General features: G+C 37.1%; 1 protein-coding gene across 1 annotated transcript in view; it reads left to right on the top strand.

Annotated features, from left to right (window-relative positions):
• Positions 1–13874: 13874 nt before the first annotated feature.
• Positions 13875–14913, top strand: part of Nrip1 (nuclear receptor interacting protein 1) — an 80045-nt gene continuing 79006 nt past the window's right edge. The window contains exon 1 of the mRNA XM_005375568.2: positions 13875–14769. The gene's annotated coding sequence lies outside the window, so the exon portion shown is untranslated. The remainder of the gene's footprint in view (positions 14770–14913) is intronic.

The raw sequence follows: 14913 nt of genomic DNA, 5'->3' as shown, positions 1-14913 counted from the left end.
ACCCAGCCTAAGTCTGGTCTTCAGACTTAGGAAACAACTTCTTTTGGGAAATAAATGTTAGTGATTTAAAAACTTTTTTTAAAGTGGTAGACCCTAATTATTTCAATTTTTAAGAAAATATATGGCCCTGGATTATCTATAATGTAATGATGGGAAAATACAGACTTAGGAAAGAATGTAAATTTGAAATAAAAAGCTGAACAAAGTAGAGGAGTGATACAAAGAAAGGTGGTAATAAAATCCAGAGAAAAATTGTGAGAAATACAAAATTATTCCCATCCTTCATATGATTGAAATCTCTCTGAACCCAGAGTGTAACTGATGCCTGGGAAACATGGTAGATTTCACTGTGACATTGAAACTTGCAGAACTGGAACTCTTTCCATCACACTTTGAAATCACCAGCCTAGACTTGAACTCTTGGGAAAAGTTGAACAAGAGCAAAACCTCTGAGTCACTAGGATGATAGCTTGATGCCGTAACTCAATGCCAGGAAGCAATGACCTTGTCAGAAAAATGGGACAGTGACATCATTTTCGAATGGGTCACTTAAGTATAGCTCAGGCTGGCAAGTTTTTGTGCGCTACCCTGTAAGACACTTCTTACTTGAGACCTGAGACCTCTAACTGAAATAATACTATAAACAAACCTATGCAATTAAGGCCCAGAGGATGACTGGAAGTAGAGATAAGCTAATAAGATTGTGAACAAGCTAAATAAATCCCAAAGCCATATGATGCCGTCATGAAATTTTAGAAGATGTAGCTGGTTTCTAGTGATATTTTTGCAGTTGAAAACAGGTAGCATCTGGTGTTTCATTTATCATTCTTTGCTGAAGTAGCTATCATCTTCATTTCCTTTTATCTTGTAGACAATATTAGAAAAATTTGATAGAGCATGCCATCTACAAGTAATTTCAAATAAAAACATATGCAAAAGTCAGTTGGTATTTTATATACAAACTGTTTACAAGGATAGCCAGTGTCAGGAGCCCTTGTATTAACCAGTTTTGTGCTCTTGAAATCACCATTAACATAAGGAATGATTGTTTCTTATCAAGCATATAGCTTTCATTCCTTCTTGTGTGTTTTCGGTATAGGAAGAATATATGGGCTAAGAGTTCTGGCACAGGATATAGGTTCCTTTGGTTCAAATCCCAATTTTGACATTTATAAGCTATGCAACTTTAAGCAAGTTGTTTCATTTCTCAAGTTCTAGTTTACTTAGCCATAAAATAGGAATCATAGTAATTACAATAAATTGACACAGTATTTAGAAGGTATTTTCCACCATGTCTGACATATATAAACACGACGTCAATATTATTTATTATTATTCACTCACTTAACAGATATTTATTGAAGTTTATTCATGCAGTGAGCCCTGTGCTAATCCCTGAGAATACTTGACCAAGAAAATAGAAATAGTATCTTAACAACTGTGTGGGGATATTCTTTGAAATTTTAATTGTTTAATGCTAACCTAGAAGAGTTGCTGATCCTTAACTAAGTAGATTCCTGGGAAACAAGTTTTTTAGTGTTAGCAATAAAGAAGAATTTATCCAGAGCAACATCGCTAAATAGTAAATTTTAGTTAATAATTCATTTATGGCAAAGAAGTATACTCTCAAGTTACATGATTGCTTGTTAATGTCAAAAAATTAAACCTAGAAGTTGATACCAACATGAAAGGAGTCATGTAATATGATCTAGCGTAGGAGTCTGTTCCTGATGGAACAACCTAACCCAGTCTCACTGACCACTCCTCTGATCCCACTTCTCTTCATCTTCTCTGCTTGCTATGGTTGATGGCAGTGTTTCCTCTCCCACAGCTCCCACCACCCTGCCATCTCATCTCCATCACAGCACTTTCAGATGTTATCACCTCCATGGCTTCTGTCACTGCCCCCAGATCAAAGCCCCTGACTTCTAGTACCTTACAGTCTAAAAGGACAAGGGGCATAAGAAAATATGACCTTATTTAAGCCTAGACAAAGTAAGTATTGATTAAAAATGAAATAGAATTGTTACTTCCAGAGATTGTTACTTTGGCCCTTCAAGAAGAAAAGAAGAGTTTCAGGGACACAAAATAAAAGGAAGAGCATTTCAGGCTATGATCACAGCATAAGTGGCTAAACAGGTCATAACTTTCTGTTCTTTTAACACCACAAAACTGCAAAAGCAATGAAGGCTTTGAACAGGATGACACTGCTTCCAGGTATACATATATGAATGAAGCATAGTTTTATAGCGTCAGTGAAGCTGAAGGTACAGCTCTTTTTGTTTTGTTTTACTTATATTCACTAGTCACGTGCCTAACCTACTGCAAGTGGTAAATGTTAACAAAAAGCACATCATAATGAGTGTGGGGAGAGAATTCTGTGCGTACATTCAAACACACACATTTACATAAAATGTAAACAATAATTTAGAAATGTGAGCCAATGCGAATTCTAACACCATTGAATTTTTATAAAATGATAGTATGTATATTGTGATAAAAGTGTGTTAATTCCACTTTCTACTATATTATCTACTGCATTTATTTTGTTCCCCATGCCAGAAATACTGTGTTTGCATAAGAACCACCATAGGTTAATTCAAAAAGCATTTACATTGTATTAGACACCAGTCCTCATTCCCCACCTAAATGTTATTGTCCTTGTGCCTTTGATCCAAAAGATACAGAGAAATAGAACATGATGAAATGAGACAGTGCAGGCTCATGGTACTTAGATCCGTCAGTGAGAAACCTTTAATGCCACCACAATAACATTTCTTATCTCTCTTTACCAGAGTAGGACACAACAGAGCATGAGAAATGCATATGCCCAGGTTTCAACAAAGAGCCCATTACCGTATTAGGTTGAGCTGTGCTCAGTTAACTTGGAGGGCTCAAAATACAGGAAAACTATCCACTGAGTGCACTTTATTGCCAAATGTTGTCCAAATTAAACAGATTATTTTAGCAAATGCTTCATTAGTGTTTGACTTAACAGACAAACCACTATTTTCCCTGTGAGCATGTTTTCATCAAAATGGAGAAGGCACCAGATGCTGTTTGATAGTTTTCAAATCTATATTAAAATTTCTCTCGGCATCAAATACATTTCAAGTTCCTTTAAAGGTGATATTAAGAATGCTTATGCCCAAATTATATAGTTCAGTTCTCTTCAGAGCTTTTCTCCTACTTTATGTCAATTCTTTTTCACAGATCATTCAAACAGGATTAAATTATACATGCCTTAAACATACAATGTGTTGAAATAATGAGTCTGCCTGGCTTCCTGGAAAGATTAATTAAGTACATCAGCTCTTCTATGGGTAGAAAAAAGCTGTAAATTTGGTTCTTTGATGCAGGATTGAGCTGCTCCCTCCAAAATGTGCTGGGAAAAGTGTTGCTCATAGGTGGGGCTACCTTGAAATTAAAAGGTCTTCCTCATCTTGTGTAATTAAAGAAATTTAAAAACAATCTGGTTAGCAAAAAATGACAAATATTTTGTCTTGTGGGGTTTCACAAATTCCCATTTTCAATTCACTCTTTGTGAATTTTCTCAGGACTCTTTGGAGTTTTAACATGATAACTTGCCAGTTTCTTAATAGCATATTTGAATCATTAAAACATCTATGAACCTAGACTTCTCAAAGAATGAATGAATCAAGGATATTTTATTCAAGAAATAAAACACTTGTAGCAAAAGTTTTTTCCACAATACTCTGAAATGCTACTACAATAAAACTGAGGCTTTTGTAAATTTGATGCCATATGAAACAAGATTTTAATATCAACAAATGGTAGTAAAAGCTAGGATTAAATAAAAACATTAGAAAAAATTTATTTAGAAAGCTAATAGCTGGTTTTTCCTCTAAATTGGGAGAGGATTACTGTTATTTCATTTTAAAAAGCAAAAAAATCTGTAAACAAACATTTTTACAGCATAGTTTGGAACCATTGGATTACATTTGCCAATAGGTAGAAGTTGAGGATAATAAGTGTATGTGTATGAATATCTAAGAAGTATGGTGAAAAGTATCATGAAATGATAGAAAGACACACAGATTATCCACAAAACACCCCAGTAATAGCAAGGATACTACCAACTCTGTTAATTTTCTTTGTATCATTGGCTCAAGTTTCTTAATTTGGGGACATATCCAGTATTGTATCGCTAAAATAAGAATTGATGTCTGCCTGACTAATCTTACATTATTATGATGAGACTAAAGAGACACAATGTATACAATAACACTTTGGAAGTTACCAAGTAATATTAGATGTCCATGTTTAATTCTGTGTCATATGCTATTGATTTATCATTTGAGTTTTGATTTCCCCCCAAAATGGGGATGTGTCTTGTCTTTGGGTATCAGAAGTGGACAGCCAAACATATCTACTGGGGGCCATTATCTTGAGAAAAAAAATCCCAGAGACAGTAGTAGAGCACTCATGAGAAATGCTACACCAGCAGCAGCATTTTTTGAAGGCATAAGGGACTAAATTATGTTTTAAAAAATAACATTGATGACTAAGTCAAAAGTGACTCTCAGAAAACATACTCAATATGAAGATGTTTTAGGAATACCTAAAATATTTTTTACTTACATTGTCCTTTTATGCATACATAAGTGTGATCTAAAATAAATGAATGATCTAAAATAATGAATATGTTTAAAAGGGTTTTATCCAATAAGTATAGAATTAGAATTCTATATGACAAGAAAACATTGAGCCATTGTTTAACTGGTTGCAATTTTCTTTCTTAGGACTCCACGAAACAATTATAATGTGTTAAGATCAAAGAAATGTAGTAAATAAATTAAAAAGCTGCTGGGCACCTGAAAGTGTTACACTAAAAAGTGAGTTAGGAAAAAGACATGTATTCTTATCAAAAGTAAGGTTGGCACCTTTCACAACTTTCTTTAAAGCTAACCTTGATACCAAGGAAAAGATCATGGCAGTAACAATAGCCACTCTTGGTAAACACACCTAAACATTTCTGATGTGTTTGTAGCTCATAGAGCTCTTGTATTTAAAAAAAATGAATTTTATACCATGAGAGGAATCTGAATCTGTTTCTAATTGATAAAATTCCACTCTAATACTATTTAGTCACATATTGAGAATTAATAAAACTTCCTGGACCAGGGATGTAGCTCAGTGACACAGTGCTGCCTTGCAAGCACAAGGCCCTGAGTTCGAATCCCAATACCAAAAAAAAAAGGGTAATAGCCCTGCAAAATATGATTTGATAACAAGAAATTTAATGTCTAAAAAGCTAATCAATGATGACCATAGAAAAAGAATGTTGGTAAATTCATCACCATAATCTTATTCAAAAAATATTTCATCTAAGAAAAAAACCTATTCTTTGAATTGGCAAAATATGAACCTATGCTTCCCTTCCCTATAAGATCTACTTGAACTGTTCTGTACAACTGAACATGTTGAACTAAATACTAGCTGTCTCTTCCTGTGAGTGCTACAAAAGAAGTAACCATGAAAGACTGAAGGATTGTTTAAATTTATTTCATATCAAGAGATATGCTGTAGTGTACCCCAAGTGCTTAGTAGGCAATTAGTAAGCAACTGGTGAAAGAATAAATATGCTTAATGTATTTGAATATAAAAATTACAGGCATTAATTTGTAAGTAGTTTGTAAATAAGATTAACAATGCTGTTGTAACATTACAGGTCTTAATTTATGTGGTGTAAAAGGTAATGACTATATTAGAGACATCAGTTTATTGATTTACCACACCAACCTTACCCTTCTAGTTTTACAAGCCCTATTCACAAACTTGGGAATGTCAACTTTGTACTAAGTGAACTTTCCCTTGCCTCCTTTGGATATGGGCAATGGGACCAAGATGGAACCAGTCTGTAAAAGAAGTAGTCTATTGGCTGACTGATAGTTCTACTTTCAGAATTGGACAAATAGGGTTTGAGGAATGAACCAAAGCATATTATTGATGGAGAACCAGGATCAAAGGCTACAGTCTCTCCAGGACTGGTGGAAAAACATTTCCTTGGATCTTATGAATTTTATACTTTAGAAATTCCTATTTTTGTGTTAATTTGCATAAATAGCTCTTCCTTACAACCAAAGGCAGCTTATCAAAGAATAAGTACTTCTTTTCTCCAACAAGCTCAACATATAGTATACTTGCTATCAATTGTTAATCAATTTTCCCAGAGCTAGAGCACAGTGAAATATAATTAATGCAAAATGTACCCAAGTTTAATGATCCTTGGGTGAGTTATCATTCCTTTTACAATCAAAACATAGCCTGTGCTTCAGAAACCATAGGTATTGCTTTTTCTACCATATACTTGACTGCATTCTCCCTCTTAGCTTCAGATGAAACTTTTGTTCTCATTAATAGATAGATCTAGTCTTCAAATATGCATACCAGCTCATCAACAGGCACACATACCAGCTGTACTAGAGCTTATACTATGTCCTACTTCTGTGTCTCTGCTAGGGAAGGAAAGTTCCTTTTTATAATAGAAGAATATAAAAGTGAATTAGGCTATTATTGATTCCTCTATGGAAGGGAATATACATCAATTAATTTTGGAATATTATTAGTAGCTTTAAACTAGAATGGTAAACCAAACAAATTCTAACAGCAACAAAAGAATATAAAAACACCCTAGAAGAAAAAAGAAAACATGGCAAGTCAACCGAATTCATGCTACTTATTAATTTTATTACATATGCTGTCATTTTCTCAAAGTTTAATATATTAATTAAGATATAGCGAAAACTCAGAAATAATCCTTTGGCCACTGTGACAGATGCTGTGGAATGACACATTGAACCACATTCTATTCTCTTCTTATCATGTTTTCCTGGTGTCTAGTGGGCAGGAAAGGTGAATTTTATGTGTATTTCTCAGCCTCAGGTGACACTAGGTTTTTGCATGGCATCTGACTTCCATCAGCCAGATGCATGGTGAAGCAGAGTCTGCAGTTCTATTTGGCAGGTGAGGAAGCTGAAGTGTTTGGTTCTGTTGAGCTGTAATGAAGATCCGTGTGTTTAGCTGTATCTTCATTAGCTCTAAGTGACAGATGGTTGGGTAGTGCTTCCAGTTGAATCATCCAAGCCTGGTTGCTGGGTCCCAGCAGAACTATCTATGATGTTATAATAAACTTCTTTCTGCTTAAACTACTGAGCATGAACTTTGTGTTTTGCAGCAAGGAGCCATGGCCAGTGTGGTAACTGGTAACAGAAATGGGATGCCGTGTAGTATAATGTCACTAATTTAGTGGAAGCAGTGGGTAATGTGTGATGAGGGTCTACTTTTAATGTGGTAGGTAGTAAACTGTTTGGTTAGACTGCTACTTCCTTACTTTGGAAAGCAGGCTCTTTGCAGACAGAGGCTATAATACTAAGGGGAAAAATTCATCATGTTGCTAGATGGTGGTTCATACTTGCTACTTTCAGGAGACTCTTACGAGTGAGATGAACTCCACCTGAAACCAAACATTTGTTTAGAAAGGCATTCTGTGCCTACACCTGCTAACTACTCTGATGGGGGATCCAGGGATTTGGGCCTTACAGTGTTAAAAGTTATCTACTATATCTAAAACTGAAGAAGTTTTAAGCTGTGACCATGAAACTGCAGGTTTAGCAGGAGGTAAGACTCTTGCCTGTCATAAAGCAGCAGTGATATTGCTAGCAAGAGGTGATAAATTGTGTTGCTGCCCTACCTAAGCCTATTATTTCAGATGATCTCAAGGTAGCCACCATTAATTTAAGGGCCAGAAAGATGGACAAAGTACAGAGCCTACTAAATAAAAACTGAGACTACAGGCTTGAAAACCATGTCTGGCAAGACTTTCAACTATGGTAGTTTGTATGTGAAATGGAATGGAAACAAATTAAGCTTGGTACATGTTTGAAAGAACTGACCTACTCCAAATCTCAAACTTCGCAACAGTTTGTGATTGTTGAAATTGTTGAAATGTAAAACAATACTGTGTTGTAATATTTCAAAGTCCATGCAATCCCTAAGAAGGTTATCCCAAGGGCAGAGACAGGAATGACAGAAGGAAAGGAAAAACAAGAATGAGAGGGAGACAAAGGGAGACAAAGGGAGGAAGAGGGAGAGAGGAAAAAGAAAGAGGAGAGAGAGAAAAGGGGGGGGAGGGAGGAGGGATGACAGGGAGGGAGAGGGAGCCAAACAATGAGTATGAATCAGGTTGGTCAACCAAGGCGCTTCCTGTAGGTCTAGGGCACGAAGTCATGGCTCTTCCTGCTCAGTATGCTTTGATAATTGTTATGCAATGGTGACTAATCCTTCATTTTCCAATGTGCATGTTTAGTGGAATGATTCTGTTCCTTCTCCACAGCTACAATATTAAATGTGCTGATGCCTGAAAACATTTAGCTTATTGGTTACCAGCCTACATGGTGTCTTGATTTGAGCCTTTTGGAAAGGGCTGCATATCACTCAGAAATCTTAGGCTGTGGAACTGATGCCAAATTGGGATGAGATTTAGGTCTTTTCTCTTTTCGTGCATGTGGCGAGGTTGATAATGACCCTGTTTCATGTATTAAAGAAGAGCATGCATGTTTGTTTGGGAAACCAAAGAGGCAGACCTTGGCAGAAAATGCTAATAGCCTACTGGGGTGGTTTTAAAACATCTCTACAAATTATTCCATACACCTCCCTTCAGGATGAGTTTCCCATTAAGTGCAGAATGAATCTAGTGATTCATTTCTAATTAGAATAAAATGGAAGTAATGGTGTGTGAATTAGGAGACTGAGTCACAAAGGACGTTGCTCTTTCTTGGATAGCTTGTATTAGCAGAAGTTAGTTGTCATATCACTGTGAGGTAACTCCAGTAACCTGAGGAAAGGCCCATGTAGTGACAACTCGAGGCCTTCTGCCAGTTTTTTGAAGGTTGCTTCCTAAAATTTTGTCTTCCAGAGACCCAGGAAAGCCTTCAGATGACTACAGCCTTGCCAGCATCCTATTACAACATATAAGTTAGCTTGTTTCAGGAACATCTGGCTAGGCTGATTCTGCATCTTCTTACCCCCAGAAACTTTGAGGGAATAACTTTCTGTGGCATTAAGCCCCTAAGTTTTGAGGTGATTTGTTAGCAGCAACACAAAATAACACCAATAATTCTTTTTATCTCTTCCCTTTTTCTTCTTCTTTTCCGTTCTTCCTCTTCTGCCTACTCTTTCCCATTCCTATTGAGTATAAAATAGTATCACATTGTTTTTAACTTGCATTTCTTTCATCACTAATTATACAAAACATCTCCTTGTGTCCCTAATGGTTACCTTCTTTAGGGCAATCCCTATTCAGAAACCTTGCTTCTTTTCTTAAAAGGCATTTGTCTTTTTATTACTGAGTAGTAAGATTTCTTTATCCTAGACCCAAATCTCTTTGCAGATATATCATTTACAAATATTTTCTCCCTTTTTGTGGGTTGTCTCTTCATATTCTTGATGGAAATCTTTGAAGTCCAAAATATTATGTTTGATCTAAATCCAGTATAACCATTTTTTCTTTTGCCACTGTGCGTCTGCTCTCGTATCTAGAAAGTTTTGCTTAATCAAGATTATGAAGATTTACTGCTACATTTTCTTTGAAGTTTCTTGTTTAGTTCTTACATTTAGGTCTCTGATATGTTTTGAGTGAGTTTTGTACATGGTGTGAAAGATACTAATTTCATCCTTTTCCATGTGTATATCCAGTTATCCCACCATTTGTTGAAAACACTATTGTTTCCCCCATGAACTGTGTCAGATCTTAAGGATGATGGTCTGTGGGTGTGTGGGTACTTGCATAGGCAGGTATACTCGAGAATGGTTGCATATGCATTAGGGTGAGGATAATTTTGCTTTGGCTTCAGGAAAAGATAAATTATATAATATTTGTATGCTTCTAAAACTAAAGAAATCTAAAATAGATAATGTCTATATTTCTTCTGAGGGTCAATTGCACAAACACTAAACATACATATCATGTTTCTTTATAGTTTTCTTCTCTGAATAACTTAGAAGTACAAATGTGTCCATTGCTTTAGTTGGAGGCTCTCTGAATAAACCTCCAAATACTAACAGGGCTATGCACTTACTGAACTGCTTCATAATACTGATGTATATTTGTGAAAACCCAAACAGAAACTTTGGTATTCATTTGTTTGTATTTTTTTTTTTTTGAACTGGGACTCAAACTCAGCACCTCATTCTTGCCAGGCATGCGCCGTGCTGCTGAACTATATTTCCAGCCTTTGGTATTCATTTGTAACAAAACTTCTTAATGAGATCTATTTACCCTATTCTACATAGGATGAAGGTTGTGTAATGCTTTCAATCATTAGACATACTCAACTGATATGTTATTAACACTGACAAATTTTTTCCTTGCTTCCTTGGGATCTGTTGGCTTTTTGGACCACTCTAGATATTTTGTTTGTTTGCTTGTTTTGAGATGCAATGAGAAAGCATCATCCACATTTGCATTTCGTTGAAGTATTTGCCTTTCTCTTTCACACTTCAGCTCTGTGTATGCAGTCATTTTTATACTTCTCCCTCTCTCTCTTTTGAAGCTTAGTTTTCAAGATTCATTTTAGTGTAGAAATTGAATGCCCTGGTTTTGCCAATCCTTGGCACTCAAGTCCTACTAAAAGTAAAAGGGCTCCAATCTCATTAGAAAAAACTGTACAGTACCCTGCAGACAGGGTGTCTAAATATCTTGAATGTAGTTCCTTAGACCTTTGTCAGCACTTAGGGAGCTGCCCCACAACCTTAATGCTGCAGTTTTGGATAGGTGACGCCCTCCAATGAAGGCACCAGAGGCTTTTTAGTCCACAAGTAAGTGGACATGAAAAAATTAAAAAGCAATTCCCTGGGCTTCTACTGCTCGGAAGATGCCTGAATGCAACTAGCACAGAGGTAGTTTCGTGTTGTAGGGAAGCCTTTTTTTAAGCTTATTCAACCCAAATTATAGCATTTTATTTCTGCCATAAAGACAGTTTACATTTACAGTCCACCCCTGGAGTTAATAGAAATAGGAGCAGTTGTAAGTACAGTATAGTGAATGAAAGCACAGTATATGAAATGTAAACTGTGCTGATTCTGCAACTGGTACAAAAGCCCGGACATAGGAAAGTGAGCTTTACAACACAGCCTAGTTGAACGCCAGTAATTGATACAAATTAAATCTCAGACTGAACAGGATTTAAATTTTCATTTTGAGAAAATGTCCTTTATATCATGAAAGATTTAATGGATTCTCTACAGTGTCTTGAGACAACGGTAGTCAGTACTCGCATGTGGCTGTGGAACACTTGAATATTAGTCCAAATCAAGACTTAAAGGGGACTGGATTAGTCTTCAGAAGAATAAAAGAATGTAAAATACTGAATTAATTATTGTGTATATTGTACACACTGAAATATTTTGGATATACTGGGTATATTGGAAGTTAATGTTATCTATTTCTCTGTATTTTTTGTACTTTTTAAATGTGGCCACTCAAAAATTTAAAGTTACACATGTAGCTCACATTTGTGGCTCATATTTTTATTGGGCAGGACTGTTCAAAAGGCTAGCTAACTCTATACTGGGTATGTAAGAACACAGTTATACAGGTTTCCCCCCTCAGATCACAGTGTTCTCTATGATGCATATTATAAATTCAATATTTCTTAATGCATTTTTCACACTTCATTAATGTTCTATTTCTTCCCCTGAGAACCCCCTTTCCACTTAGAGTACTTTGAAAACTTTTTATCCTTTAACAGTCAGCTAAAGTATTATTTTTTCAATAAAATATCCTCTGGACTCCTTTAGGCTATATCTACACCCCACATGGAAATAAACACTCTGTCCTCTGGGCTCTGACAGTGTCTTGGCCAATGTGTGCTGAGTGGTTACTGTTTGCTGAGCTCACGGATAGGTGGTTGGAAGGAGCCAAATGTGAAAAGGAGTGATATGGACCTTGTGGCTGTATGCTTGCATTCTAGACTAGAATACCAACAAGTAAATATGCAGTCACAAAATGGTTTGGAAAATGCCGTACAGAAGAGATTTTGAGAAAATATCAAAAGCATAACTTTTCCAGACTACATCTTTGTGGCAGATCTGCATATTGAGCCTGCACGATAGGATTGGACTCCACAGGACTTATGTCTACATATGTAAACTAAAGCACTTTTTCACATCACTAACAGTTCAAAATACAAATTACATATAGGCATCCTTACATTACACATGTACCCCAAAATCCTTGAAATGACCCTCTTATCCTGGAAATTTAGATTTTTTTTTTTATTAAAAAACCCAACAAAACAGTCTCCACACAACTAGTGTGATTCGATTAAAAGAAATTTCACAAGAGGTGTACAATGAACACTAATGCACTGTGAAGATGAGTTCAGGATTTCAATGACTGTGTTCTTCCAGTGATGAGAAGATAAATTAATCTCTAATGTTTTATCAAAGAATTATTTTCTTATTCTCTTTAATGGTTTGAGCAATCTTTCATTCTTACATCTGGTAGTCTGAGCAATGTAGTTGAGGATAGCGATATGCAATGTAACAACCACTGTTGATTCGTATTGTTTAGTCTTGAGACAAAATAATCACTTTGAATGTTCTTGCTTTGACTTATGTTCATGATACTAGTGTGCTGCTACTGTTCTATTTGTTTGTTTGTTTCTCATTTACTTACTCTCTTTAAAATAAAGAAAATAAATCCCCTCTCCAAAAAAAAAATCAAGACAATAAGCAGTGAGAAGTTCGAAGTCATCTAACACATGGCAGTGGATTTTTAAAATTAATGTTGGAAGGCAGGACCAATTCTTGGCTTGTTGAGCAATCTCAAAGATCTACAACCTAGGTGAAAAGCAAGAAGAATGCTTTTTAAAGCAATATTGGAGTAGTCCAAATAGTTGTCTAAAAAGTCCATGCACTAAGGTGCACACGCCTCACTCTTTGGTGACAGATCTCTTGTCACATGGGATGTTTCCATTTTACTTTGGAGTTGTGTCAAATGAAGGTATCTGGATGAAACTAGAAACTGGCTCATCAGAAGGAAATGTTAGCGGTAACAATGCTGGTAGAAAAAGGACAACACATGGGGGGGCGGGGCAGCGGTGGTACAAAAGGCAGAGGTAGTTAGTAAATCATAGCATTCTGCCAGTGTAGCAACGGATAGTTTATAAACTTCTTGGGAGCATTCCCAACACCTAGAAAGAAGCTTGATATAGAATGTGAAGTCAAAGTATTTCCTAAATCCACTGTTAACTTATTATAGTAATACTTTTAATGAATGGACAATGAATTTTCAAGAAAGTGCCAAAGTCCAGTAAACTTCTTAAGAAAATAGAAACAGAGTACATTTTAGAAAAGCTTTTATGACAGTTAAAGACAAAAAAGACAAAAAAATAAAACCACACACACAGTTAAAGATAGTTTTTAGAAAAGAAATTTGACCCCACTGAAGGGCCAAGGTCCAATTATGCTGGCCACCATTTAACTGGAATAGTTTGCTTTGTGTCAATCCTGCACAGATGATGCACCATAGAAAAGCAGCCTTTACTAATTTGGCTTAAGCAGATTTTGAACTGTGGTATATGCAAATAATATGCTATTACATGAGGTGTAAACTATATTAGATGGCAACAGATTGCAGAGTGGAATCACCAGGGTAATGTAAAATACGTGTTTTAAAATGCACCATCACCATTAAGCAAAAGAATTCCCACCATGTGCCCCGCACTGTGCCAAGAGCTGCGCTTATTAAGAATTAATTTGAGGGCTGGGGATTTAGCTCAGCGGCAAAAGCGCCTGCGTGGCAAGCGCAAGGTCGTGAGTTCGGTTCCCGGTACCGGAGAAAAACAAAAAAAACAAAACAAAACAAAAAAAAGAATTAATTTGAAATACTGCTTTCACTTTCAAAATTGAGAAGGTATCCCAAAGCTCATTCATATTTTTAAAGGTGAAATTTTAAATGCATGACAGCAGCATTACATAACAAGCATAGAATACAGTTTTATGACTTGGATAATTTTTGCTTATTTTTTTAAGTGCACCACCAACTCTATTTCCAAATGCTATCATTTCTTAAGGATATGCAAACCTACGTATAAGAACGGAGCGCCTTATTCACTTATTCGTCTTCTCTGGTAAGCGTTTTAACACAGGCATGCCATTTCAGAGTTTAGGGTGCAACGAAGCTGTACTTTAGCGTTTTTGTGTCAAGCGAAGATTACCAGCAACGACACTCACTTCCCCTGGTGAATTTTTTCATGGCGAGTTACCAAAAGCTAGATGACAGAATCAAAAAGAAAGCTGACATCTAGGGAGGTGTTGAGAGGGCGTTAATAGTTGTACTTAGATGTTTGATGAGCGTGGAAAATGCGATTTTAACACAGCAAATAAAGGAGAAGGGGAAATCGGGGCTTCACAGGACTCTCCTCCTTGCACTTTCTCGCCTTACCAACCTGAGCCCCCTCCAGTTCAGAGGCGGGTTCAGCGAGGCTAGGCTGCAGGAAACCGAGAGGCTTCGCGGAGCTGCCTCCCCGGCCTCGTGATGTAATTGTGATTTCTCATCCGGAGAGCGAGCCCAGGGGAGCGGCTGCAGAAGGGGCAGCCCTGGTGCTCTGCCCGGTCTGGCCGGGTCAGAGCCTTTCCGGGGACCGTGTGGCTCCGCGGGAGACTTCGCGGTGACAAAGCAGCGGAAGACAAACCCCGCGCCGGGTCCTCCGTCCGCGCAGGGAGCCGAGCGGCGCTCCGCAGGTCTCTCCCCACTTCTGCCCTCCGCGTCGGCACAGTGCGCTCCCGGGTGCGGGGCGCGGGGTCGGAGGGGCCGAGTTCCCGCGCCCCCCGTCAGCGCGGGGCGCGAGCACGGGGTGGAAACTGGGGGTGGGGGCGGGAGGCGCG

This window comes from Chinchilla lanigera, unplaced genomic scaffold, assembly GCF_000276665.1.
Source record: "Chinchilla lanigera isolate Chin_1 unplaced genomic scaffold, ChiLan1.0 scaffold00006, whole genome shotgun sequence".
NCBI lineage: Eukaryota > Metazoa > Chordata > Mammalia > Rodentia > Chinchillidae > Chinchilla > Chinchilla lanigera.
This window is presented reverse-complemented; position numbering and strand designations above follow the sequence as displayed.